Source organism: Leptinotarsa decemlineata, unplaced genomic scaffold, assembly GCF_025532065.1.
Source record: "Leptinotarsa decemlineata unplaced genomic scaffold, Ldec_3_MD MMD2_tig00002082_RagTag_RagTag, whole genome shotgun sequence".
NCBI classification, from domain to species: domain Eukaryota; kingdom Metazoa; phylum Arthropoda; class Insecta; order Coleoptera; family Chrysomelidae; genus Leptinotarsa; species Leptinotarsa decemlineata.
In genome coordinates, this window is record NW_027412573.1 from 1,427,113 (window position 1) to 1,452,930 (window position 25,818).

The 25,818-nt window shown below is 34.8% G+C and overlaps 1 protein-coding gene across 2 annotated transcripts in view; it reads left to right on the forward strand.

The window, feature by feature from the left end:
* Adcy2 (adenylate cyclase type 2 Ac76E) overlaps nt 1-25,818 on the forward strand; it is a 169,376-nt gene that overhangs the window by 772 nt on the left and 142,786 nt on the right. The window lies entirely within an intron of this gene.

Below are 25,818 nucleotides of genomic sequence, written 5' to 3' on the forward strand. Positions count from 1 at the left end.
TCAAGCCTCTTTGAAGCGCTAATCAGAATGTTACAAGCTCCATAAAATATATACCAATTTTAGTTTCAAAAAATATAATATGTGGGGTACCGCAAAGATCAATACTTGGACCTATTTTGTTTTTCATATTTTTGAGTTCTTTGGCTACAGTAAATTCATTTTGTAAGTTACAAATGTTTGACAACATATTGAAACAAAAAGACGGAAAATAAGCCCACTATATCTGGAATTTTATTCAAAATTAGAAATTGAAATACCTTGTATTGATTTATTTTTCATATATTCTGAAAATTAGAATCTAATATTAGTATGGGGAATGGCAACAAATTCCTTATTGAAACATATCAAACATCTAAACAAAATTATAAAGTGTATTTTCATGTAAAACTACTATCATACTTACATAAATTCTCTGATGTGTGCATTTCTGTATTTGTGGATAATTATTCATGAGACTCAAAGTATAAAAGTATATTCAATCATCTTTTTTTTTTCAAGTTTCAGTTCTGATTTATTTTTTTGTGCTCTGTTCGTAATTAGTTATGTTATAATTTTGAATGTATGTTCTGTGTTTTGATCCAATATTAATGTTAGAGTTGAAATTATATTAAAATTCGCAATTTTTTCGTTCTAAGTAGCTGTCTAATTATATTTTTCGCAAAATACCTATACTTGCAGCCCAAAACAACGTTAGTTATGGATTTTCATCAAGTATCGGCCAATTCCATCATATATTTTGTTATTGTGGTGATCCATACATTTTGTATAACATTTCTTCTTCACTTAATTATTTCAGAAATTGAGTTAGGAGCTCTAAACATAGAATAATCTCTTCTTCACACAAATCATTTTCAAGATAAGATACCCAATTGATTTTCGCTTAAAAAAATCAGAGAATGTTCATAGCGACCTGTCTTTAACTTACACAGTACATACAATCATTATCCATATTTAATATCATATATATATTATTATCTTTCGGCGAATACGGTCTAACTTTCAATAGTATTATTAGAAAATCCAATTTGAAGGTTTAAAATCAAAATTATAACATACGTTTAGAATAAATGTTGAAAGTGGTGGGTTACAGCTGTTTTAATTTTATTTTGATTTTTTTTAACACACTGTATAAACGATCATACGTCACAGACACATATTTACTGCCTTCGCTAGCCGCGGCTAGCATTAATTACTATTATTGCAGAACATGAACACAAATGCAAAGCCCCAAACATTCTCTACTCCAACAAAAAATAGAGGTGTGATTGGTTAGGTTAGGTTCATAAGGCAGTTCTTAGTTGACAGTTGGAGGCATAAAGTCAGAGGTTATTTCAAAAATGCTGTGACTTCCAGTATCAACCAACAGTCTGTTGCACTCTACATTCAATCATTTGTGCAATTGGCAATGTGCACAAGTCTGTATGCGGTCCTTCTAGCCTCTCTCTCCAGAAAATGTGAAGAGGAGGTAGATCTAGAAGGATTTTCATGGCCGCTGACGGTGTGGTACTGTTGGCACCACTGATGGCAGGATAAGCCTGTGTGATTGGTAAACATATTAGGAATATTTTGAAATAAGATTCATTCGTGAAGGATGTCCCAAATGGGAGTGATATCTCATAACCGAAAGCAATAAAAAGGGGGTTCAAAAATGCTGTCATTTGTAAACACTTTCCGATATTCCATCAGCCACAGTTTTGAAAAAGTAATAAAAACACTCTTTATTTTGCCAAATCTAAAAAAACATGTTATCAGGCCGGATCGAACAAAATTTGCATTAATGACAGCACGTATGCTACGCTATTTCCGCTGCAGATTGTATCAAGGCGAAGTTGCGTGCAAGACTTCATTAATTATTGCAATTTTTAACGGCCAAATTACACAATACCGTAAAATAAATTCAGCGTCTGCCATAAATATAACACTGCAGTTCTATGTCGGACGGTAAGTAGCCATAACGATTCTTTATTTGTATTTCTTCGGTTGGTACAGTTCAGCAAATCTAGCTGTGCATCTGAGTAATGGATGCGCAGTAGATCAGCCGGCAGAGTGGGGCGAGCGCTCACTAACATCGAGGAACTCGAGTAGTGAATCTAGTGTTAGTACAGTGAGTGGAGAAATTATTTTGTGTGGTGAACTGTGACGGCTTGTCTTTAAAACTGCCTTCGAAGAATAAAATGGAAAACAAGGTTCTCAGTGGACTGAGCAGAGAAATTGTGAACAACGTATTGAGATTCCAAGAAGGGCAGTAATGTTTTGCTGGCGGGGATAATGCATGGTCGTCGTACGCAGCTTATTTCCATTCCAGACACTATGACAGGGGATAGATAGGTTCTAAACGTTATTAAACCCATCATTCATCCTCTCCTTGATGAAACTGGAGCCAATTTAGTTTTCATGGATGACAATGCTGAGCCCCATTACACGAGAAGAGTTTAAAATGCACTGGGGATTGAGAATATTTAAAGATTATCGTGACCAGCAAATTCGACAGACATTTAGCACATCTGGGGTTTTGTTGAACGAGCAACATCAAACAGAAATGATCCTCCTCAATTAAATTATCACCCTCCAGGAACTAACGCTTGCGGTGCAAGTTGAATGGATAAACATCCCAAAGGATACCATTAACGCCCTTACTGTTTTCATGCACAGGTGTTTGAATACTTCCCAACAAAACAGGGAGGGACACACTGAATATTAATGCAATTTTAATATCGCTCTGAAGTGGTTTTCTTCTAGATTTCAGACCCTGGTAATCATTTTATCATGTACAGTTCAAATTAAATTCAGACAGTTTTCATTCGTTACATAACCAAATTGAATGTATGTAAAATGAAAAATAAAACTTCCTATGGTTTTATACCACTTGTACAAGTTCATACAAGTTTACACATACGTTCGTGTGGGGGCGACAGCTGATTAACGGAAGAAACAGATTTTAAACAGATTTTTTAGACAAGTTGGCCAGTCAAAAGCCCGTGTTAGATCAAAAAACAGTTAGTTCTTTTCACCACGTTTGAAATTAAAAATACTCTGATTGACTGAAGTTGTTCGGGGGCCATACTGGCTGCAATAGGCTGTATAGTATTTCCAATACCAATTGGAACAGCACAGAGAAGGAATTCCCGCCTCGACATAGGCGTCGGCACATTATTTTTCAGTGGTAGTTTTTCAGTTACTTATTCTTAAATCATAGCAATTGATCACCCCATGAGAAAGTTATCTCAACTGAATTTTTCCCCATGGTGGAAAAATTGAGTATGAAAAACTTCGAAATTTAAGGTAGTTGATTTCCGAGTCGAAAACTATAAAATACAATGAAGACACAAATAATCACACCGAACTCTCGTCAAACATATATTTACAAAATAATAGAGGCCAACAAAATTGCTAGAGAAAACTCAAAACTCTTCTTCGCTATATTCGGATGAGGTGGAATCATCATTGGGTTGAATAACGATCGGATTTATGGAACTTTGCACATATTTGTTCTCTTCTTTTATAACGTGGGCCACACAGTTCTTCCACACATCACTATTACCTACTTCATTCACCACTCGCCTTATATTGTCAAACACCACAGCATTCAAAGTCGGTGACTGATTACATTTCCGCAAGCTTTCTTTCATTGTGGCCCAAATCATTTCAATTGGATTGAACACACAATAGTATGGAGGCAAACGTAAGAGAATATGACCACGTGTTTCACACATGGAATCGATAATATAGTCTTTTTTTTTTTGAAATTACGTTGTTATATGGACGCCAGTAATACCTTTATCGTTGAAATCTTTTAGGGTATTTCCATGTCATTATTTCGCATGAAATCAACAATATCTGCTTTTTTTGTGTTATTGTTTGCTATTTTAGTCAATAACCGAGAATGATACGAAGCGTTATCCATAACAATAACCGAGTTTGGAGGAATATTTGGGAGAAGCTGCTCACTGAACCAGGTTTCGAATAAAGCCGCAGTCATATCTTCGTGGTAATCAGCAGACGAATCTTTTATATTTTTGGCCGGCAGAAGCAAAGCGTTAGGTACGAAACCACTTTCATTCCCGGCATGCAAAATTATAACACGTTTTCTCCTTGAAGGAGGTGTGTTCAAAGCACAATACTTGGTTTCGTCTACCCAGCCATATTTGACAACATCATGTGTGTCAAACCAAGTTTCGTCGAGGTAGATTATATGTCTGCTGGATTCTCGGTAGCTTTTCATTCGCCTCAAATATTCTTGTCGGAGTTGAACAATGCCTGTCGGTTTCATTATGACCATTCGATTGTTCAATTTTTTATATTTGAAACCACAAGCCAATAAGACACCTCGTAGAGTTTCTAAAGATTTGTAATTGTAAGCGGAATAGTCGAATAATTTATACCAAATCATTTCCAAGGTTGGTGCTTATTTTTTTGGTATATACCATAAATTGTTAGCCGAATCACATCTTTTGTAGCACCATCAACGTTTACGAATTTTTTATTCCTTTGTTTTCGTTTCATTGCATGGTCAATGACATCCCCTATTTTTATGACTCGAAGAACTGTCCAACAAGATAGTTTCGTTAACTCTCATATTCTATTCACAATAGAATTCTGTGAAGTGTGACAGTTTTCCTTCTTCAAGCATTCATGAATATTTAAAATTACTCGCTGAACTTGAACATGTAAGTCCTTATTTTCAAATTCTGGATCCCTGTCTATTGACACAGATTCCTCACACGTAATGTTATCATTTGTTTCAAAAGGTCTCCAGAAAGCTATATTGATGAAAGTACCCAAAAACACTCGGATTTTCACAAAAATTGGTTTAAACGATGAGATTGGAACCTTTGGTGTAAAAGTTGAAAACTTTTTCCAGAGATCAATTACCCTAGCACCAAACTGATATTTTTGTACTCGACGCGCGTTTCGCTAACAAGGTTAGCATCTTCAGTAGAAGCAAATTGATACTGAATCTAAAGACAAGGGTTAGCTGTTTATATACCTAAAGTTTTTTGGTCCGATGTGGAATTTGTTTGTTAAATGATGATTATCCTAATTGATTTTTCGGTAATTAACTATTGGAACCACTACTTGCAAATTAATTTGTCAACAATAGATTAAAAAGCGGACAAATTAATTTGCAGGTAGTGGTTCCACTAGTTAATTACAGAAAAATCAATTAGGATAATCATCATTTAACAAAGTCCACATCGGACCCAAAAACTTTAGGCCTTTCGATTCAGTATCAATTCGCTTCTCCTGAAGATGCTAACCTTGTTAGCGAAACGCGCGTCGAGTGCAAAAATATCAGTTTGGTGTTAGGGTAATTGATCTCTAGAAAAAGTTCTCAAAAATCGGTTTGCAAAACCACTCACTACCTCACTTAACCCCACGAACACACGGCACTGATAAAGAAATATTGTGAAACGGCCAAATAATTAGTATTCAGCCAGTCCAGCTAGCCAAGCCTTTATTTCTCAACTACATTTGATAGCACGTTTACTAACTATCTGGGCGACTAGGAGCCACAGGTCAGAAATGGTTATGACTGTACCAGGGACGCTTTGAACATAAAAGCACTGATAGTAGGTATATACATTTCCCATTTGCCGGGCAAAGATTATGAACACCCCTCGTAGTGCTCTTATGATAAGATTTCTCAATTATTGCTAATAAATCCAATATGGCAGACTTTGTGAGGTAGAGGGTCAGTAGAACCTAATTCAAAATTTCCAAGAACAACGGTGGCTAAATTATACAGGAAAAAGGTCATTGAATGGATTATCTATGCCAGTGGCGTCCGCAATGACCACGACGTGACAATATCAATTACGAAATTCATTGTACAAACATTTTTTAAACAGCAGTCGCGGTCGTTTCAAAATAACATCTATATGTTTATTTGGTCAAGATTATTTACGTTTATTTGGTGTGAATGTCATCCCGTTGCGTGGAGAAATCAACTATGCACATCGTACCATCAACGACCGTCCAAAACCGTCAATATAATTGCTTCAATTGAAAGTCTAGTTTGCTGATAACATCAAAAAACGACCGCCCTGAACATCTCCGTAAACTATGACCAATTAATCATTTCAGACTTTATATTTTCCACTTAAGAGAAAAGTATATTTAGAAGCATTACGTATATACTTTTCTTATTCGATGATTGACATTCCTTCCAATAATATAAACAATTATAACTCACATCGCGCTCAGTATATTACAAACAAGCACAGCCCAAATTATTCATTGAGTGATTCCCCCGGAGGCATGGTGTGCCTCAAGGCTCGTTTCTTGAGATGGTGAAATTTACTTTGAACATAGTTTGCGCCAGGGAATGAATGACTGAACTTTGATCTTTGACAAAATGGAAAAGTATTCCTTGAGGACTTTTTTTATGCACATTCATCACCCAGAACTCAATGAGTGAAAATGAATCAATCAATCAATTAAACATTTATTGAATCAGTTTTCCTTAACAATCACATTAGACAAAAAAAACATAACATCATCATGAAATACTGGCTAATTCAACAGGTCAAACAAACAAAAAAAAGTCAATATAAAACTTTGTTGTTGAACTTTGAGGTTTAATTACGCAATGGTGCGGTATATAATAACTTTTCAATGGTACTTTATTTTCCGAAATTAATTCCATGTGATTAAGGTCCAAGTATTCTCGCATAAATGAACAATAATCTTCATATATATGTGGTTGTTTTTGTAAACGTTTTTCAAGGGCTAAAAAACTCCTTTTTGCAAGACATCTACTTCGGGAAAATATAGGGGGTGAGTCCCGAAAAGGTAATGAAACAATGGAGCGCCCAGAATCATCTCTTGTTGTTGATATTCTATACAGGGTGTTCCTTTAACACATGCTAATATTTAAGGAGGTAATTCTTAGACCCATTTTAAGGAAAGAACGTCCTATGGACGTATGTCCTAAACGCCTTAACTTTTGAGATACAGGGTGGCAAAGTTTTCAAAAATAATCAGTTTTTTAATAATAACTGAGATAATTTTGTAGACATCTTTGGCATATTTGGTACATATGTTCCATGCCTCAAGGCGCATTTTCTGATGTACAATTTTCTTAATTTTCTCTGCCAGTGGCGTACGTACGAGTTTTGAAATGTATATTTTTGGCGAAAAAAATACTACGCCACTGCTTCATCTTGAATTAAAAATTATTTTTAAAATCTCCATACATTTTTGAGCACATTTGATTTGCTGGGTTTTCTTTGTCCGACACATGGTTTTCGCTCAAAAAATTAAAAATCGCTTTACTTAAGGATAAATTCCTTAAAAATCTGATGCGGTATCGTGCATCGACTGAAAGCAAACTAAGAGATCAGATTTGTTGCAAAATAATTGAGGATCTAAAAGGTATTTGTTTGTTGTCAGATGCACTGTTCTCAATTAAAATTACGTCATAAAGCAGCACCGCTTAATAATTTTTGAAAACATAAATTTAGTTATCCTGTAATAAATGACGTGTAGCAGAATTTATTTACTGCACCTCTTGGAAATATGGAGTTTGTCGATATGTGATTTCTTTTAAAGATTAAAAGCAGAAAAAACAGCGTACCCACCATAGCAATAAAAAACGAATTCTCTGTATGTACAAACGTCAGTAGCTGCTAATATTGATGTTGGTTTAAAGTAAGGTGTTGGTGTTAAAAACTGTCACAGCGCGTTTTGAATGATTTTGAAGTGTTATTGAAGTTATTTTGGTAGTCCGCTGTTTTTCTGAATATCAGTAAATATGGTAAATTATACGAATGCGGAAATGGCGTAAATGCATTACGTATATGGCCTTGTCGATGGTAATGCAACAGAAGCCAGGCGCATTTATCAGGAAAGATATCCTAATCGTGTCTTACCAGATAGCCGAACCTTTTCAAATATTCATCGTCGACTTGGGGAAACTGGTAGTTTCAAGAAAGGGACTCCGGAAGGTAGACCTCGTGTAGTAAGAACTCCTGAAATTGAGGAAGCGGTGCTGCAAGAAATTGAGGAACATCCTGAGACGAGTACGAGGAAGATCGCTAGAACTCTGGATATTTGTCATCAAATTGTTTGGCGTATTTTGATTGATTTTTTGTTATACCCATACCATATTTCAAGAGTGCAGGCATTACTCCCCAGAGATTTTCCACAGTGTGTGAACTTCAGTCAGTGGTATCTACAAAGTATTGCACTAAATCCGCAGTTTGAGACACAAATTTTGTTCACAGACGAAGCAAATTTTTCTCGGAATGCCATTCAAAATTTCCATAACAATCATGTGTGGGCTGAACAAAATCCCCATGCAATAACCGAAACCCATTTCCAACACCAATTTTCGGTTAATGTATGGGCAGGAATTATAGGTGATCATCTGATAGGCCCATTTTTTCTACCAGGACGCCTTGATGGTCGTTCTTATTTACACTTTCTCGAAGAAGACTTACCTGGGCTATTGGAAGATGTGCCACTTGCGTTAAGGAATCGAATATGGTACATGCACGATGGCGCCCCTGCTCATTTCAGTGTAATTGTCCGAAACCATTTAAATACAGTTTATCCTAATCGTTGGATAGGTCGCGGAGGACCTCAGCAATGGCCAGCAAGATCCCCCGATCTCAACAGTTTAGATTTTTTTTATGGGGTTACCTTAAAACTCTTGTGTATAAAACTCCCGTTGATACTTTAGAAGATTTAAGAGAGCGAATAGTTGTCTCGTGTGAAACTATACGAAATACGCCGGGAATATTTGAACGGGTGCGTAATTCCATGCGTAGAAAGGCGGAAGCATGCATACTAAGTGCAGGTGGCCACTTCCAACAATTTTTATAATCAGTTTTGGTATTATTACTAATTAACAAATGTGTGCTATTCGTTTAGACTTACTGTCACAAAATAAAATAAAACTCGTTTTTGTGAAAAATTTATTTTTTTGCAGATTATGTTTTCAAATATTATAAGGGAATTGGTAATGCGTTATGAAGCAATTTTCAGATTCTCATTCATTTTAGAATTGATCTAATTTCTTAATTTGCTTTCTGTCGATTTTTATTTTTTTGAGTGAAAATCATGCGTCGGACAAAGAAATACCAAGAGATCAAATTTTCTCAAAAATAAATGAGGATTTTAAAAATGATTTTATTTTGAAAAGAAAGCATTGGCGTAGTACTTTTTCCCCAAAAATATTCAATGCGAAACCCGTAGGGATGCCACTGTTTGAAAAAATACAAATTTGTGTACATCAGAAAATGCGCCTTGAGGCATGGAACATATGTACCAAATATGACAAAGATGTCTTCAAAATTATCCCAGTTATTATTAAAAAACTGATTATTTTTGAAAACTTTGCCACCCTGTATCTCAAAAGTTAAGGCGTTTAGGACATACGTCCATAGGAAGTTTTTTTGTTAAAATGGGTCTAAGAATTACCTCCTTGAATATTAGCATGTGTTTAAGGAACACCCTGTATAAATCTTCAGCCATCTTATCTTCTAGTGATAAACAGGTTACATCAGGAACAGATTCAAGCTCCCAAAATTTTTTAATATTGTTTTCTAGAGATGTATAATCCATTTTACAAAAAAATGAATTTAGTGAAAGCGAAGCGTCACAGTTAAGTTGACCCATTACAACATAACCAAATACTGTTTCCAAAGCGTACGGTTCCCCATTTCCACCCTTCAAATGATTTCCTAACAAAATTCTTGGAAATATATCTGCGCCTGAAAGGAAATCAATTTGACCTGGACAGTTAAAGTTAGGATCTGCCAACTCAATATTGGAGATATGTGGCCATTTTCTAATAGAAATATTGCTGGAGGGAAGTTTTTCACATATACAGTAGATATACTTGAAGATACACCAGCCAGAATTCTGATTACCTTTTTCTGGATAACAAAAACTTCATCAGCTTTAGCTGATAAGCCCCACTATTCAAGACCATTAGAAATTACTGACTGAATTGAACTGTGGTATAAAAGCTTGAGAACATCAAAAGAGATTGTTTGTTTTAACCGACCAAGTAAATATATATGTTTACTGAGCTTCAGTTTGATACTATCAACATTGAACTTCCAGGTTAGTTTATTATCAATATCAACACCTAAGAATTTAGTACAAATAACTTGATGTAAAGTTTCTTTATTTAATCCAACCATAGCTTTTATCAATTGTTGTACTTTTAGTAACAAAGTTGAGCATTTGATATTTAACAGAATTTAGCAGCAGGCCATTTATAGAACACCACTCAGAAATTTGATCAGTTACTTCATTAGCTTTGACAATTAGTTCGGATATAGTTCCCGCAGATACCAAGATGTTAGTATCGTCCGCAGAAATAACAGTAATGGAAGCTTTTGAACAACATTTCGAAAGATCATTTATGAAAACAAAAAATTAAAGAGGCCCCAAAACAGATCCTTGAGGTACCCCTCTTGATATACATTTTCTTTCAGAATTCATTCCATTCACACAGACTAGCTGACTACGATTAGTCAGGTAATTCAATTCAATCCAGAGTCACGTATACCATTAAACTTCAATTTGTGTAACAGAATGTCATGATCAACAAGCTCAAAGACTTTGCTCAAATCATAAAATAATCCTAAAGTCTGCCGTTTGTTTTCCAAGATTTCCAGCGCAAGTTCAAACGATCAATATAGTGATTATAGGAGTTGCATATGGGGTCCCCCAAGGAACAGTTCTGTGTCCAATTCTCCCCAACATCTACCTGATGGCGGTGTTCTCCGTATAGTATTGAGCCTGGCTTAGACCGCAAGCTAGCTTAATTCGTGAATTGTATATGCGTCGTAACACAAATCCACACAGGCCTGCTTAAAGTTAAGCCTTTATCAATGACGGGTTAGAGCTTTCATGAACCTAACCTCGCTTATAGTCTGTGGTGGGGACTGACAAGAACCACTATAACTTGTGATGTATTGTTTGCAACCTTTGGTGTAGTAATGAATGTTACTGGAGTTTTTTCCCAACACCATCTTCAAGAGGAAATTTGATCTTCCTCTTGTCAGAATCCAGGAGCCCCTGTTGAAAGACCCTTTATAAGTATGATGTATGAATGCGCCTATTTTCATTGCGACATTGTCACACTGACGCAGCAAAATCCTCAAGAATGACCCTGTGATCATTAATTTCATGCTTACATCAGAAAATATAAACACACATGTTCACCACCAGACGACGCACATCGTCGAATAAATCTGGAATAACTTTCTCCAGTGAACTTTTAATAACGAAATCTAAATTCGAATCGGCGATCAAAGGGAACTCCATAAATATATTTGTCCGTCTGATACGAAAGATTTTATCTCATACGAAGTTGTGGGTTGAATTTTCCAAACATAAATGATTTATCGGTGGGTAAACTTGGAGGAATGTTTTCGATGAAAATTTATATCAACTATATCGAGTTTCTTGACTTTAAAAGATGATCATTCAAGAAACAATCAACTATCATAATATTAGGGTCAGAAATGTAGATTTATTTTATGAGAGTTGATGTGTATTAGAAAATAAAACAACTTTCAAGATGGTTTTGCACATTGTTTATATAAAAACAGTATTCAATACTACGTGGGTGAAACTGTGCAATAATAGAGTTCTAACTAACATCAGAAGCCTCTTCAAATTGCTGTTTTGTTCAGAGACAAATAAAAAACCATTTTTCATGATACTATTTAGTACCTGAATTCAGTGAGTTGAGTAATTCCTTGGCAATTCCTTTCAATCCTCCAGATATTTCGGAATCCTCGTACCACAATCGAGGAAAATCCCAATCGAATTTAATTGCCTTCGTTGGCTTCCAAATGGCAGAGTAATTATGGTATTTGACAAGCTTCTGTTTCAGAGTTGACTCAGCAATAGCTGAATGAAAAAGGATAAGCGACTAGGGAGAGTAATCCCTTATCGTTATCTTACTCGGGGTTAATTGAGGGCAAAATGTCGGAAAAGGAAAGGAAGACTATGATATGTTTCTTTGATCTTAATTTGGTAGTTCACGATGATGTACTTTGGAGTGGAATAAGTGGGATATTCTGAAATATACTCCTTTAGAAATACGCTTCCAATGTGAACTGTACAGGGTGTCAGTTTGTAAGAATACTTTTAGTTTAGCCCTCCTTCAAAATGTGATGAATGTAAAAAGACGTCACCTTCATGAATCAATAAAATCAACTTTATTCTTTCGAAAATAATTTCTGATTGCCGAAGTCCGGCAAACTGAAGTGTAGAAGATACTTGGAAGTACAAAATAAGAATTTTCTGATTGATTCGGCATTTACTTGATGAAGATCCATAGATCCACTTTTCATGACAATAACAAATTTTCACAACATATACTTATAGTGTCATAGGCAATAACCAGTTCGGTTTTAATAAAAAAAACACCCATGATGCTATCTTTTCTTTGTTATGTGATGTTTTTGGAAACATTAATAAAAAGGAGTCATCAGCAGCAGTGTTCTGCGACTTTGCTAAAGCCTTTGACTGTGCAGATCATGGAATACTGCTGAAAAATCTGTATCACTATGGCACTCATAAATGGTTCCAGAATTATTTCACAGGAAGCCGTCAGATTGTGAAAACCTCATCATCCTTATCAGTTACAATTTGAGAAATTATAGTTTATTTTATTACATGCTTTATATTAGCTTCACCTGTATGTATGTATGTATGTATGTATGTATGTATGATTGTTTGTATGCATGTTTGTGTGTAACTCTCAAGATCTGGATCTGTATTGACAGAATTGTCGGCATTATTGCTTGATCTATTCGCGGGCAGATGGCGCTGTTCGTAACCTAATTGATATTTCTTGATCTATTCGCGGGCAGATGACGATGTACATAACTATCAATTATTGCTTGATCTATTTGCGAACAGATGGCGCTGTACGTAACTATCAATTACTGCAATCAAATCAAATCAAATCAAAAGATTGATTTCAAAAATAAAATTATTCACTGAAAAAATATTTTTAGTCCATTCATATTTTGAATGAAATTTCAAATCAGAACATCAAGACTGAATTGTTTTTTGGAATACTGCAAATTTCCTCTTTACTTCGAAATACATTTTACAACTGACCGCCCTCTGTTGGAGACTTACTGCATCTCATTATTACTATAGAATTTAAGACCTCAAACTTTATTATGTTGTTTGAGAGGAATTTTACGCCGTCTTTGTGCGCCGTCTGTTGAAGATTTATAATACTAGTGACTAGAACTTAAAAAAAAGTATTTTTCACAATGAATCGGACTAAAAAGTGAAAAATAAATATAGTTTGAATAAACTAAAAAACACGCTTTTCAAGAACATCGAACTAAAAAGTTGAAAATAATTTTTTTTGAGTAAGCTTAAAGTACTAGTATTATTGTGAAAAAAGCGTGGGCGCTTTGTGACATATTTTTATATATCAAGCGCACGTCGCTTTTTTCACAATTATACTGGTATTTTTCGTTCGTTATTGTTTTAAGCTTATTTAAAAAAATATTTTTAACTTTTTAGTTTGATGTTCTTCAAAAGCGTCTTTTTTAGTTATTTAAACTATTTTTATTTAATTTAATTTAATTTAATTTAATTTAATTTAATTTAATTTAATTTAATTTAATTTAATTTAATTTAATTTTATTTTATTTTATTTTATTTTATTTTATTTTATTTTATTTTATTTTATTTTATTTTATTTTATTTTATTTTATTTTATTTTATTTTAATCTAGGATTGGTAACTAACCGCTTAGGGAGCCTCGTTTGTTTTTGATATTCGAAGGTTGGATTCTCTGTCAATCCCATAGATGGCACCACAACAATATTGGTAGGAGATAAATAATAGCACAAAATAAAAACGAGCAAGACGTATTACGAATATCCGAAGATGATAAATATTCGAAGGAAGAGAAAGACTAGCAAACACGACTTCTGGACTAAAATCAGGAACAAAAGTGATAGAGGAAGAGATAGAGGAATAACTAACTCCGTTGGTTTGGACACGTTGAAAAAATGAAAACCGAAGATAATCCAGAGACAGTCTGTATAAATATATTCAAATTCACATATATTCGTTATGAAAAAAAGCGAAGGTCGACAAGACAGCCGAATGGAATATGAAATGTTTTACAGATGCCAAAATCTATAAACATTTCGATTTCTGTCGCATACCACTTCCCGTTTGTAATTCGAAACATTTGGGCGTGAAGACATTCGTCAAGCGTGAATAACCAGATTCGCGCACGTGGGAATTTCATAATAAATAATTCCGCACTTTGAAGAATATTTCACGCTTCCAGAATTTCATTTCTGTGTATCTAAATACGAAGACATCCTTCTGATGACGAATTTAAATGGTATAATTTGAAACGGGGTTGTTGGTTACACAAATTTGGCGTTCAGACAGCTTTTATAATGGTATTTAGTTTTTATAATATCCCATACAATTATAAACAGTGAATTTTCAAATATTTCCACAAATATTTTCTCATCTCCTCTTTAAAAGTAATAGAAAGCAATGTGTTGTGAAGAAGGATAGTCAGCCAGCCTGATGATATGATTGTACGTCATGGAGCCCCGCAAGGTTCAATTCTCGCCCCACTACTTTTTATTATCTACACATCTGACTTTTCCAATGTTCTAAAGTTTTTGTACTACTTGTACTACTGCGATGAAGTAAATCATCTTATTGATCATGAAATATCGCCCAATAATGATGAAAAAATCTTATTCAGATTTCGCAGCAACACTGTCTAAACCTGAATCCTAGTAAATCCCCTTTGATGATTTTTGGGAATGCAAAATATCTCATTCAAAGTTCATGCGGTATACTGAAACATCTGTATTCAAACAGACACTATCTTAGTAGGTCATTCAAAATTACCCCTCTAGACGTTACTGACTCTATCTATGTTCAATTATTGCGATGTCGTCTATGACCTTTTTCTCGATTCCACAACTTCTGCAAGAATTCAGAAAGTACAAAACACCTGCATTACTCGTAGACTAATATTCAGCCTGAATTACAGAGAACATGTGACTCCTTCAATCAATCAATTGAATTAGTTAAAAATGCAAAACAGAAGAGTATTGAATTTCACTTGTTTCATTCAAATTCTAATACAAAAACAACAACCCACCTATTTGGCGAGAAAAACTTCTTCCCAGCCATCAGATACATCCAAAAAATCTTATCCATCCAAAAATGATATCAAATACAACCATTGGCCTGTTTGAACATCACAGGAGCCATGAGAACAACACTAACCGGGGTAAGGGAATTAATTACTGGTCTGACCTGACCCCTCTGGACCTGTACGTTAAGGAGATTACGTTGATGGCCATTACGATTGCGCACGGCTGGTGTAAACCTCGAAGTAGGAATGGGTCAGTTGTGGCTAAGACTATGCCGAGAAGCGCTTACTGCGAAATTTCTGTTGCAGTCAACCAGTGATGCAATTGAATCCAGGTTTGTGTTTAATTAACCCTACAAAATACAAATAAAACAGAACACCGAGTCAGATGCTACAAATGCAATACTCATATATACAGACGGCTCAAAAACCAAAGAAGAACCCAATGATTGAGGAGTGAAAGGGAAAAAATACCAGCTTGGATCAAACATAATTGGCTGGTATCTCAATCTCTACAAAAGAGATAACCAGGAAAGAAATTTCCGGCAAAAAATAACAACCTGCACTGCACAAAAAACAAAAAAGAAATATCACAGACTTTGTTGAGGAAACTTATGCTGAATATTTCGGTTTTAGAATGGACAAATTAGATAAATCATGGGTTCCTAATAAAGTTTGTAAGTCTTGCGTTAAGTCTTTGCGGTTGTGGAAAAAAGGAGAACGTTCTGGATTAGACTTTGGTATTCCTATGATCTGGATGGAGCCTAAGAATCATTTCGATGCTTGTTACTTTTGCGTAGTAGATGCTAAAGGTTTTAATCGAAATTAAACGTGGAGATATCCAGACTTACAGTCAACAAAATGTCCTGTTTTACACAGTGAAAATCTCCCTCGGCCTATTTATGTTTCAAAAGTGATTCGCATGCCCTCAGAAACAATGATGTTGCCAAATTCACAGAAATCGAATCAGTCTACCAGTGGAAGTGAATGGGAGGGTGAAACATCTACGCCAAAGTTGTTTTCTCAAAATAAACTCAGTGATTTAATACGTGATCTAAATTTATCAAAACAAGGATCAGAACTGTTAGCTTCAAGATTGAAAGAAAAACATTTATTGGCACCGACAGTTACAATTACAACGTACAGAACGCGAGAAAGTGAGCTATTACAATTTTTTGATGAAAATGAAGGATTGGTATACTGTAATAATATTGCGAAGCTGCTTCTGGACATGGGTTTGAAAGAATACAAACCTACTGAGTGGCGTCTTTTTATTGATAGCTGTAAAAGAAGTTTAAAATGCGTCTTACTGCATAATGGAAATAAATTTGCATCAATTCCAATTGCCCATTCTACAAAACTCAAAGAAGAATATGAAAATGTCGAATTAGTTTTAGAAAAAATCAATTACTCGGAGCATCAATGGTCGATCTGTGTGGATCGTTAATTTTTTACTTGGTCAACAAAGTGGATACACGAAATACCCTTGCTTCATTTGTATGTGGGACAGTAGAGCAAAGCAACGTCATTGGGAACAAGATGTCTGGCCTGAAAGAAATTCTTTAACTGTGAGCAGAGACAAAATTATACTTCCACCATTGCATATTGAGTTAGGAATGATAAAGCAATTCGTAAAAGCTTTGGACAAGGAAGGAGATTGTTTTAAATATATTTGTAGAAAATTTCCAAAACTTAGTATGGAAAAGTTGAAAGGTGGAATATTCGATGTACCTCAAATACGGCAATTGATGAAAGACACTGATTTTATTAAACTTATGACTGTTCCGGAAAGTAAAGCTTGGGAAAGTTTTGTGTTGGTAGTCGAAAATTTCCTAGGTAACCATAAAGCACCAAATCATGAAGAAATTGTACAAAATATGCTGACAAACTTTCAGATTCTAGGAGCAAATATGAATATCAAGTTACACTATCTTCGCAACCATTTGGATAAATTTCCAGATAATTTAGGAAATTATAGTGAGGGGCAGGGAGAGCGGTTCCACCAGGATCTAAAAGTAATGGAAGAAAGATATCAGGGTCGATGGGATTGTCACATGATGGCCGATTACTGCTGATCTTTAAAGAGAGATTGTCCTCTGAAAAATTATAAAAGAAAAGCTCTTGAAAGGCGTTTCATGGAAATATAACATGTTTTCGAAATTTCCCTCTCTATCATATTTTTTTCCAAATAAAACTGAGATTATAAATATATCTGTTATTTTGTTTCTTGTTTTCGAATTTTTGTAATGTGAAATGAAAATAAATATTTAAAAGAAAACGAGCGCAAATCTTACAAAACAATTGATAATTTCATGAATTGTGAGTATAAATACACCCAAAATCAATCTTATATCTAGGGCAACAAAACCACTGTAGACCAGTGTAATCCAAATAAGGTCTGAGCTGAGCTTTATAAAGCATCAAAAGTTGCTGAGGTGTGTACAGTTTTTTGGTTTGGAACACCGTTTTAAGCTTTTGAGAAGCATCCTTTACAATTCCAGCGACATGATTGTGCCAAGACATATTGGTGTTCATTTCAAATCCCAACAAACTTATTGATGCAGAAAACGGAATTGTCCGTCCTGACATTATTATATTCGGTTCGGAGATAATTATCTTTTAGGAGAAAACCGATGGCTAGGTTTTCATGGCATAGAATTGAACCTGGTTACTTCCAAATGTTTACGAATGTCGTGGTTTACGGCTTTGACATGATTTTCGATATCGCTGATAGCAAAGCGACTGGTCTATAGTTAGTTGGAAGATTTTTCTTGCTCTTTTCGGGTATAGGCTGAACGCGAGCAGTCTTTCACAACAATCAAATGCTAGGAGAGTAGGCTCACCCTGGAAATAAACATTATATGTTGAAGATGAAACGGTTTAGAGAATCATACACATATAAAAAGTGAACTATCTACAGATGATTATACAACAAATAGCCTGTCATGAACACACCGCAAAGACATTGCCGGTCTTTCAATCGTAAACAAGTTCCAAATAAAATGGAATATCAACGAAACCTCGAAACTCTCTAAACTATATCTGTTGGCACATTTCCCGACACGAAGTCGGGTTGGCGTCTGCCCAAGCACCTGTTGTTTCTTACGTATTCGCCTAAACAAAGCCTTCTTTAATTAAGTGCAAACTTACTCAAGTCTGGGACGACTTTGTCTGCATGTCGCACTGTCACAAACGAGGGAATAGTGGTTGTTATGCTTTCCTGTTAACGAAGAACTCGTCCCATAAAATCAGGAAGGCTTTGTATCTGGGAACACATGATATTACTGGTAGCGTCATCTTATTGAGTAACTACATTGTGCCAACTTTTTGCTAGGTGGATATATTTTTTGATGGCAATTGGTGTCAGTGTTTTGTTTCTTTATGCAAATGCAATTAATCTTTTTCCTGAAGTACGAAAAATCACTCACTAGCAGCGCTAGTAGTTCGGTAGGGACAAACACTGCCTCATCCTCATATAAACATATGGTAAAGTACAATTGAAAAAGAATGTTTTTAATAGAAAAAAATGTTTCTGGGGCAAAACTAAAATTTGCAACTGTGAAGGATAACAATGTTGTAACAATAAAACGTTGGCTTGCATGCCGTAATTTAAAAGTAATTGGAAAAAAGTGAATTAAAAGACATGTTAGTATACATCAAATCAAATCAAATCAAAATATACTTTATTGTCCAAGAATAACAATTCTCATGACAAAGCATACAGTCACCATGATAACATCACAAATATACAGTTAGCAAGGAGATCATAAATACACATAAATTCACACTTACAATAAGCGGACGTAATTACATATACAAAAGCAACAAGATTTACACCACTAAGCTAAATAACATTGAACAACAAAACTACGATGTGCCAATTAAATGAATAAAATAACATTCCGGAAAAACAAAAAGAAAAATTTTTTACATTTTGTACATGAAATTACAACGACTACCTCTAAATATATAAAGAATTAGGCATACATTATATGACCGCCGCCAAAGATAGAGATCTCAGCAAAAAGAATCCTGAAAGTATTCTTCCAAGGTATAGTAGGCCTTCCCAACTATGAGCGTTTTTACAGATTTTCTGAACTTGACTTCGCTTTTGATGACACGCAAGGTTAGGGGAAGGTGATTGAAAATTTTCTTGCTCTCAAAAATTAGAGAGTTGCGAGTTAAGGTTGAGGAGGGAATTGGAAGCGAGATCAAGTGAGAGGAGCAAGTGTTATAGGTTGACTCAGAAGTAATTATAGCTTGGTATTTCATGTGCATGAGGCACGCCAGTTCCAAAATGTAGATACAAACCAATGTCAGAACTCCATGTTGCATAAACTAGGGACGACAGGAGTCACTATATTGATATCTAATTGCCCTTTTTTGGAGAGATAATACTCTTTGAAATAAATACTGAGCACAAGCGCCCCAGAAGCAGATTCCATAACGAAGATGAGATTTTATTAGTGCGTAGTATACGTTCTTCGCTATACCCAAATTCAACTCATTAGCAACGACACGAACCGTAAAGCAACCTGAAGCTAATCGATTGCATAGTTTTGTAATATGGTTACCAAACTTCAATTTATTATCAATCAGAACTCCCAGAAATTTATTATCCGTAGAAATGGAGATTTGTTCCTTGTCCAAATAAACATCATCGCCCTTGAATGTTATGATATTTGTTTTGCTTATATTGAAAGCTAGAAGATTGGAATCACACCAATTCTTAACTTTTTCTATATCGATGCTTATGTGGTAGTTAAGCTCTGAAGAGCTTTTGTTGTGCCATAGAATCGATGTATCATCTGCAGAAATAGTAATTTCACCATTGATGCCTAAGTTGCTGAGGTCGTTAACATAAATGAGATATAGAGTCGGGCCCAAAACTGATCCTTGAGGAACGCCACTCTCAATTACCTGCTTTCCAGGCTTAATACCATTGAATGATACAATTTGGTCACGCTCCGATAAGTACGACCTGAGCCAGGACAGTACCGTGCCTCGAAACCCATAAACTTCAAGTTTGCGGAGCAGTATTCCATGATTTACGCAGTCGAATGCCTTCGATAAATCACAGAATATCGCCGCTGCAGCCTCTCGTTCATTTGAATTAATATAAAGAGATTCTCTAGTAAAAGAGTAGCGGTGGATTCAAACTGTAATAAAAGAAATTCAAAATTATTATGAATTTCAGATTTATTTCCGAGTGAAATATGAATCAAATATAGATGGTAGTGAAATAAATTTAATGAAATAATGATGAATATGATATATGATAATAGTTTGATTTGAAAGGGATATATTTTTAGGAGTAATTAATTTTTGGGAAAGAAAGTTTTTGGCTTTCTACTACTCACTGTAGTAAGTCTGTAAATACTTGTATATTGACACCCTAAAAGTTGTCTCAAAACCTACATATGGTAGGGTGTGAGCAACTATTAAATTTCAAGGTCAAAGGTCACAAAAATCGTTTTTTTGCGCTTTTTTTGGAAATATCTCATTTCCTATGGGTTTTTTGCTATTTGTATTCATTATCAATATTGTAGAATACAAAATTCTCTACAAATTTTGTTTAAAAAATTTTTTTATACGGTGAACCGTTTTCTATTCTAAAAATTAGAAATTTACAAAACTTTCTTTGGACTCTTTCAATGGCTATGTTATGAATCTCATAGAATGGACTCTAGACGAAACCATAAGCTCTGAGAGATTCTGAAACTTTTTGTGAAATATGTCTACCAAATGTAAATTCATGATCGAATATTACCCCTAGGTCTTTGATCTCATTACTTCTCAGCAGATCTGAATCCTGTATTACATACGGGAATGTATAAACCTCTTTTTTTCGACTGTATAACTCACTACTTTACATTTCTCCACATTGACTCTCAATTTATTATTGCTATACCAAGCAACAAGAAATTCTTATTGATATTGAAGATTTACACAATCACCTACTTCCTTAATTATAGAAAATAATTTCAAGTCATTCGCTAAGCATAACCGCTCACAAGTTAAACATTCACATTAATAAACAATAAAAACGAAAGAGGACCTAGGTTCGAGCCCTGAGGCACACCAGAAGAAGCTATATATGTTCTAGACTTATAACCCTTATAGGACACAAATTGTTTTCTACATGCCAGCTGACAGCCAGTATTCGAAAAACCGAAACTCATCAGTTTATCAAGCAAGATACCATGATCAATTTTATCAAATGCTTTAGAGAAATCCGTGTGTATAACATCAACTTGGCCATTGTTATCTAATGCTTCGGAAGTGAATTGAGTAATAATGACTAGATTTGTAACAGTAGAACGCTTAGTAACAAATCTAATCTAGCTAATTTCCAAATATAAGGGAATGTTCCAGATTTCAGACATGAATTAAAAATTCTCGTTAAAGGTTTTGCTTATGCTCCTGCACAATCCTTTAATAAAAATGATGGGATCATATCTGGGCCTGATGTCAGTTTGTCCTTTAGTTTTTTGGTTGCAGATACAACCTCATTTTTTTGAATGCAGTAAAAATGAATATGAACATTACTATTCACTGTACCAACTTTGTTCAAAGGTAAGCCAGATTTTGAAAACACCTCACTGAAAAAATTACTGAAGCTATCAATAATATCTTGAGGATTCTCGAGTTTGTTTCCTAAGTAGGTTACTGATTCTGGTATTCTTGTGCTGTTATTCTTAGAGTGAACATATGACCAGAATCTGCTAGGATCTCTAGACAACTTAGTTTGTATGTTAGCAAGATAGTTATGCCGATATAAAGAAGATGTCTCCTAGTGACTTGAAAACCTTCCCAAAAAGGACAGGATGGACGATGACCTAGGAAGACAACTCCTCGGGAGGCCTATAGGCTTATACTCACACTCCCTACTCTACAGATACAGAGATACAGATAGAACGTGTCCAGAGAATATTTTGAAGTTCCTATTGTTGAAATCAACTGAAGTATGTCCTGGAAGGGGTACAGACTACTCCCACCACTCAACAATTACAGCTTCATGTCTATGAACTCACACAGAATATTTTAGGCACCATATTTCTCTATAACTGAATTGAGGAAAAAAGTTATATTCATTGTCTTTTGGTCTGAATTTTGTTCTCACTTTTGGAAGTGGAAACAAATGGCATAGCTCGGAAGAAGTAGAAAGTCAAAATAAATTTTCCTGTGTTCCACTAAGCTCAAAAATGTAAAAAAATACTTTAGAAATTTCGAAAGGATATAAAAATATATTGCAGCAACCAGAAGACACACATATCACTGACTCCAAACAACAACTTAACTTTGGAATGAAACAGTTGCGAATCAAATCAATGTGGGTTAATGCCAAGCGAATTCATTTTCGCCGCCGTCGTAAGTTGCCTCTTAAAATAAGCGTATAAATATTGTTGTAGGTGTGGAGGTATCAATTCGGTTTGCATGCGAAGAAATAAATAGAAATTTAAATATAGAATTCATCGGGTCCCAGTGTCAAAGCTGTTGAATAAATAATTCTGGCTTGATTTGATGAGGACTGACGGCAAACGTGATTTTGTATTTTTTTAACTAACTGGTTTCTGTCAATATTTGTGGTGAAGTGTGATTGAACTATTGAAGAATTGAAAAGAACTGGAAGCAAGGCAGTAATTTGGTGTTCTTGTGATTTGAATTATGTGACAAACATTTTCCATCCAGAACCTGTACAGTCGAAAGTTTTGCCTTTTTTAATGTCATGTGCTTTTGTGTGTCCAAAAATTAAGAAATATTCACTGGTCAACAGAGGAGTTCCGATCCTGCCCCATGACATGTCCGTCCACACGTTCCAGAAATCTCTGTCCGATAATTAGACTTCCAAGCGCTGCTTCATCCACTATACTCCCCAGATCTTAGTCAACCATCGTCTTTTCAAGCACTTCGATAACATTTTCACCGGTAGAACCTTTGCCAATCAGCACCAGACAGAAACGGTGTTACTGAGAATAGAATAGAACAGAACTCTCTAGCAAATATGAACTCTAACAGCACAATGTATTACATCAAAGTAACTTCAATTCTGCAGTCAACTTTGAACGAGGATATTGACTGCAACTGTGATTCTTATGAATTTCTCTCGAAAGCGTCCGCCGCCATCAATTCAGGATCGATATGGAAGACAGCGTCTGGGTAATTTGGAACTTGTGCGGAATTTTCTCATCATGTAGCAACTTTGAAGTCTCGGCTTATTGAGAAAGCGATATTCCTCGAAAGCTCTTCATTATCCAGTCTTTTACTGTGATATCATCTATGGGTTTGCCATACTACAATCCGACATGAAACGGGGTCTCTCAGTCAAAAAATCAAAAGTCAAAACTCTGCTCTACTTTGCCAAGCTTTTGCTTCTAATGGGAAGCTTCTCCAGGGCCTATAATTTATGGAGTTGCGGGATTTTTTGCCTTTGAATGACATTACATTACATTAGAAGCGGCAAAGTAGAGCAGAGTTTTGATTTTTTGACTGGGAGACTTTGTTAATTCATTTTACTATACACACACACACACACACACACATATATATATATATATATATATATATATATATATATATATATATATATATATATATATATTTCAAAAATTCAATGAAACTCACGGACAGAATCTCAACGACAAAGGTCAGCCCGAACACTAAACTATTCTCATTCGACACAAAAAACATGTACTCCAACATACCAGTCAACGAAAATATAAACATCATATCTGATGAACTAAAACAACAAAACATAGACAAAACCTACATTAATCAAATGCAACACAGTCTAAATACAATACAATTTCGAATCTGAAGGAAAAATTTATAAACAAACAGATGGACTAGCGATGGGATCCCCACTATCTAGCATTATATCCGAAATATACCTGCAAACCATAGATGAGAAAATCTTAACAATAATAAAAACACATGATGAAAAAGGAGAATGGTTCAGATACGTTGACGATGGACTGTACATATCACATAACAATGGAATAAGAATAGATCAAATAACAAAAGAAATTAACGAAATAAATCAAAAAACTATTTTTCAGCATTGAGGAAGAACATAACTCAAAACTTAACATCCTGGACATAACCATCGGATATAACCACAACAAAACACAATTTCAAATGGCAATATACAGGAAACTTACACAAACAAGCTCCACCATACCCGCAAGTTCAAACCATCCACCATCACACAAAATGGTTGCCTATAACGCATTCATATATAGAATGTTAAGGATACCACTCAGCAATGAAGCCCGAAACAAAGAACGGAAAATCATATACCAAATAGCGAACGAAAACGGATACACCCAAAAGACAATAGATAAACTAGAAAACAGAATCAAACAAAAAATACAAAACAAGGATCAAGCCACCCCAACAGACTGAACAACACAACGATGGACAGCATTTACGTACGTAGGACACCAAACCAAAAAACTAACAAACATCTTCAAACCACTGAACATCAACATCACATACAAGCCGAACATGAAGATAACACAAAAAATAAACAACTATGAAAAAGAAGATGACAAATACCAAAACGGGATATACAGTATACAATGCTCGGACTGTAACAAATTCTATATCGGCCAAACCAAGAAAAAAACTAATTCAAAGGTACAATGAGCACAAAAAGGCATACATAAATCAAATAGTATATAAATCAAACCTCGCAACACACGCCATACAAAGCAAACATAATTTCCCCCCACCAGAGAACATAAAACTCATAAAACAAGTCAACAAGGGAAACCGCATGGACATTTGGGAAAACTTGAACATCCATAAATTTAACAGTCATAAATCACTTATCGAGGAACAAGTACAAATCAAAACACAACAAGACCTCACATTCAATATATTAAACAAAACCATACACATTCCTAGAGAAGATCTAACACAAAGAAGAGTACCTGATGCAGTACAAATATAGGCAAATTTACCTAAAGTACCTGAAATACCTGAGTTGAGACGCTCTGACCGTATAAAGAGGTAGACGACGGGATGACATGTTCAGTTTGAGGAGTGCCTTGAAGATGACAGTACTACCAACTGTCGAAAGCGCTCGCAGATAATTAATAGAAGATATAAGGCTTCAAATCCTTTTTGTAAAATTTAATATTGAAATACTGAAAATAAAAGAAAATTAGTTGCATCATTCAAAAAAAAAAAAAATATATATATATATATATATATGGTCAAATAGATTAACAGGGTCTCTTAGTTAAAAAATCAAAAATAAAACTCTGCGGTACTTTGTCAAGCATTGAGTTATGAATATTATCGCCATTGAATAACATTACAAATCATACTTACAGTAAAAATGAGCGAAAAACAATAAATTGAACATATAAATTGGGTTTGACAAATGTCATACCTTCACATAAATGTCATTTTTCAATGGGTATGATGATTTCATAATTTTTGACTCTAAAGAAAGAGTTATTGATTGATACAATTTTCATTATTATTATGTTTTTGATGTAGTTCCAGTAAGTTACTGTATATACTGCTGAGATTGTCAATGTCAGTTTTCTTATTCATACAATCAGAAGACTCATTAATTTCAATCATTTCAAGAAAAAGGCGTTTGAAAATATTTTTTTCTGTATGTAAAACTTTCATATTGGAGTAATTTGGTTTATGTCCTGTTTCTATAGAGTGTT